Source organism: Fukomys damarensis, unplaced genomic scaffold, assembly GCF_012274545.1.
Source record: "Fukomys damarensis isolate Sample0158 unplaced genomic scaffold, DMR_v1.0_HiC HiC_scaffold_32, whole genome shotgun sequence".
Taxonomy (NCBI): Eukaryota; Metazoa; Chordata; class Mammalia; order Rodentia; family Bathyergidae; genus Fukomys; species Fukomys damarensis.
The window spans coordinates 30583444-30588540 of record NW_022900944.1 but is presented as its reverse complement, the minus strand read 5'-3'; positions in this window follow the sequence as shown (position 1 = coordinate 30588540).

The window sequence follows — 5097 nt, the reverse complement described above, 5'->3', positions numbered from 1 at the left end:
GTGGTGAGCTCACGGAACTTTGCTGCTAGATGTGAGATACAGTGACAATGGACAACCTGTTAGATGACAGCAGGGAGGGACCACAGGTAGCTGTACAGGCGAGACTTCATATTTAGTCTCAGTAGCTACAGGGAAGAGAGACACGGGAAGCCACCCAGCCAGGGCAGCAGCCGTGGTGATGGTGGTGATTCTAGGAGGAGGGAGTGGATAGGGCAAAGGCCCCGTGCAGGAGCGTGCTGGGTGGGTTTGAGGGAGAGACAAGTCCACGGCAGAAAGTGAGAAATGAAAGGAGTGAGGATGATCTGTGTCTGCGTGAGTGACTGGCAGATGACGGAGACGGGAGGGTGGAAACTGCGAGTATGGATGCCTGGATGACCTCCGTGTCCCTGGCACCTAGCACAGTGCCCAGAACACAGGAAGTGCTCAGTGACTACTGAGGGAGCAATTAATTTCATCTGACAGGGGTTCCATGGAACTGTGGGTGGGCACAGGATGATCCAGAGCCAGAAGGAAGCCAGGAATTCCAGGAACTTTGCTCAGATGCACTGTATCCACCTTAGCCAGGCAGGTACTGACTCGTGGGGATGCAGGTTGGGTCCCCAAGCACTGAAAATCCTTTCTCCTGTCTCAGGAAGCTCTTTATGTGAGGCTGGGATCCAGCTGGGGCCTTCCCCAGTGAAGAAGAACATTCTTTGGCAAGTGCTGATAAGTCACACAATGTTTGTCCTTGGTTGAATGCAGGGATGAATCCAGGAGTAGAGGAAAGAAAAAAAAAAGAGTAAAAACAGTAGCAAAGAGATGGACAGGAGGCCTTGAGGTTTGCCAACAGGCAGCTTAGTCCTCACGTTAGGAAAGGATCTGGGGGTCAGAGAGCCTCTGCAACAAGGAGGACTTCTGTCTCCATACAACAACTGGCCGCCTGTGTGTATTACTGGATTGGCCAAGATGTGCTTGGAGGTTACTGGGTCTCCATGTTGCCTTAATTTACCTGGAATGGCCCTCTACAGAGCCAACTGCTACCCACTGTTACTGTGGCCCCACACAGAAGGCTTCCTCTCCTATCTACTGCATATGCCAGTCCATTTGCAAGCTAGCAAATAAATCCCAACCCAATATATACAGAAGCCTGATTCAGACCTCCAAACCGTCTAGAAGAGACACAAGCGTTATTCACAGCAACAAAATGTAAGAGGTGACCTCAGTGTGGCCATCAAGAAAGGACAGGCTGAGCAATGACATTCACTTATTGCGGAATATTATGAAGCCCAGAAATCATGTCTTTTCAAGAATTTTAATAACATAAAGACTTTTAATATAATGTTAAAAGGAAAAAACTCAAGCTTTTTAAAAGCCAGGTTATAGAACTGTACATACAGCTTGATTCTTATTTTGTAAAAGAAAAAACCCTAGTAAATAGATTTATACATTGCAAAAGATAAGGAAGGAAATAGAATATAATGTTCACAGTTATTATGCTCTTGGGGCAAAGGTGGGATTAAGGAGGATTTTTATGTTTTTTGTATTTTTACAATCTTCTAAATCTTCGGCATGAACATGTATTACTTTTATAGCATGAAAGAACATTAAAATGAAGATTTGGATAAAAATCTTGTGCTAACAAAATACAAAGCAATTAAATAAATAAGTCAGTGACAGTTAATTCACTGAAAAATTCAAAGTTAATATAATTGCCTTTTGAATATGTCATGTTATTGAAAAAACTTTTAAAAGTTAACTTGTATTTAAACTTACTAATTAGAAGCCTTATTAAAACATTACGAAAATAATCTTCAACATTTTAAAAATTTCATCCAATTGTCCCTGATATTTGAGCAAGTGTTTCATTTCTGTGTTTGACGTAGGGTCTCACCAGGTAGCCCAAGCTGGCCTTGAACACACTGTGCAGTCCAAGGTGGCCTGGAATTTGTAATCCTCCTGTCTCAGCCTCCTGAGAGGTGGGGTTACAGGTTTGTGCCACCATGCCTGGCTTAAGCAAGTGGTATATGTCAAATATTTGAGGGAATGATTTCTTCATGTTCTGCTTCCAATCAACCTATACACTTGACAAAAATAATAACAATAACAGACTTTATGTTTGTAAGACACTATAAATTTGCAAAGCATCTCATACTGAGTATCACGGGGAACAAAACAGTCAAAAGGTCCCTGTCTTGTGAACCTCACATGGTACTGGTGAGAGAAGATGATAAATGACTGAATAAGATAAACAGATGTTGGGGTGAGAAATTCTATGAAGAAAAGTGGAGAGAAGGGCATAGGTAATGAATGAGAGATTTCTCTTTTAAGTCAATCAGCTGGTTAAATCAGTTTGATTATTGTCTGCAGAAAAAAATGAAGGTCTCTCTAAAACTGCTATAGCCTGTGGACAATGAACACTTTCTTTTTCAGTGTTCAGACATTAACTGCAGATCTCCACAGAGAAGTCATCTCAATAACTAATTACATGTCCTCTAAGTGACAATGTGCTAATTATCAATTTTACAAACTCATACAAAATTCTGATGAGTCATAGTGATGTGTAAGTATTCTATCCTTAGCAGAGGTACCTTTCTAAGCCTCTGTGCACGCTGAGATATGTGGACACCCCCCCGCCCATCTCAGAGATCTACTGTAGAACTCAAAGAGAAAATGCTGTGCTGAGGAAATGCTGTGTGAGTACGATGCCTGTTCATGACACAGCCAGGGCCACTAGAGATTGCTACATGCTGTCTACACACTTTTTCTTCAGTCGGCACAACCATCTGGGAAGTATATAATATTTATTCTCATTTCACAATGGTACTGAGGCCTTGAAAAGTGAATCAGCACCCATAATCCTGCTGTATGCCCAAGCATCCAGCTCTGAGAGGCTGGCCCTCAGCCACAATGTTGTTATCCTCACTTGCCAAGAGGCCCTGGAGCCCCCCCTGACCTCAGTTTCTCCTTAAGAGGCTGAGAATAGATTTATGCCTTCCTTCCCCTCACACTGGGCTGTGTGCTTCCAGGGCAAGGCTTCAGGTAACAGCCCTCTGAGGGCATCCAGCTGATGATTTTCAGACTGATGATCGTGCCTCTACCCCATCACGTTCCCTATCAGCTGTGCTCCAAATCCGGTGTGAACCAGTAGACACAACCTAATTAGTTTCTGATTAACTCCTTTGGGAAGACGCAGGGATGTGACATCCTAGTGTGTGAGTGGGGGAGGGAAGGGAGAGAGGGGTTGTACGTAGGAGCCTTGAGGAGGTAGCCATACTGCCAGTCTCAGCAGGTCTCCACCTGGCAGCACGTGGACCTGTTTCCTTGCCTGAATCCTCCCTTATCCCCTGTTCTGAGCAGCTAAATCAAAGGTGGCAAGGAACCCACCTGGGATCCCACAAGCTGTTATCTTTCCACTGATGTGTCTGGCCATCTACACCCTCTGTGCCACCCCAAGTATCCCCATATCCACACTCTGCTCTAGCTCTAAGGCCCCAGTTGCATAAATCAGGCTGATCACTACTTGGGGACTGTCCAGCTCTTAAATTCTACCCTCTCAGTTAGTCACCAACTCCCTTTCTGTTCTGGGGCTCATTTCTGGGTGCTTTGTGACTAGTCGCCTGGATGCACATGTCACAGTAAGCAAGGAGTCAGGGCTGGCACCCCACTCCAGCCCCCCAGTCCTCTTGGCAGTCTCCCTGCCCTGGTGGCAGTCTCTCTGCTCTCTGTTGCTTCCTGCTGCCCTTCTGAACCGCCAGTGGCATGTCCAAGCCACCTGACTGCCTGATCAACCCCCAGGGAAAGCAATCTTCCTTGTGCTTTCACACTGAGAGGAGAGACGGGTGTGTAAAATCTTTTGTATAGGGCAGGAGCAGTATGTGGGGTGCATCTGCCTGGGGCAGCAGACCTCAGCCAAGGCAAAGAGGAAAAGAACACCCTTTACAGTCAGATGAGCCTTTTCCAACCTGGGGGTGGGACTAGAGACATGGGCTGGAGCTGAGAGCCCCCAGGGAGGGCCGAGAAAGGTCAGGCCTAAGCTTTGCTTCCCAATGAGGTAGTAACAGAAGTTGAGGGATTCAAATACCTCCTTGGAAGCAAGGCTGTCTCTACTTCAGAGAAAAATCACTTAGCCTCAGCATCTACTGGTGCTGGACACCTGGTAAAGTAACACCTGTAGCCAAATGCAATCGATTATTGGCTGTGTGCCAGGCACCCCAGGAGCATAATTTTATTTAATCTTCTCAATTTACCTTCCTTATGTTTCAGATGGGGAAAGTGAGGTTCAGAGAGGTTAAGTGTCTTGTCTAAGATCATGCAGCTAGGTCAGTCGAGTCTGCCTTTTTGTTTCAAAGCCCTTAAACATTCTGCTCACAACAAGATCCTGTCCACTTTTCAGAGAAGGGAACTCAGGCACAGGGTGGTGAAGTCATTGGTTTCAGTGGAACAGTTGGAATGTTCGAGGAGAGTCCAGAGGGGCAGCCTCTTGCCAGGTGCTCGTGGGGCTACGTGGATCAAGCCCTTCGGGCCTCTGCTTCTCCACGTGTCACTTGCGCCCTCCCATTCCCACCATGGGCCTGGCCACCCACGATGGCACCTGCGCGGTTCCGGAAGGCAGCCCTGGGTCCCCACTGCGCGACAGCCCCCCCAGGCCGCGAAGCGTGTGGGGGACAGAGGAGCTAGCAGGCAAGGCGTCCAGGGGCGGGGCGGGGCTCTACCCAGCCTTGGGTCCCTGTTATGGCGCACAGCAAAGTCTGTCCCAAAGGGAAGAAGGTGTGGCGGGGAAGCTCCCTCACCCAAGCTGGGTGCTGAGACAGGCCAGCGCCTTGGTGGAAAGCCAAGCAGGGGCACGGCGCGGGTGACCCTCCCGTCGGAGGGTCGAACTTCCTGGCTCAAGGCAGGTGTGAGGAGGGATCAAGCTCAAACTCTGCAAATCCCCGGACCATTTCCTCTCCCCGCCCTAGTTTCCCTCTTGAGTGGGCTGCTGAGGGATTCCCCCAACCGAGGGCGCGGGGCCGGGGAGACTGTCGTGTCCCCTACCCCCACCGGGTCTCGCGTGTCTGGGGCGTGACTCCGGCAGGGCAGGGCCGCAGGAGTCCCCGGGTCCCGCTCCGCTCCGCGCGC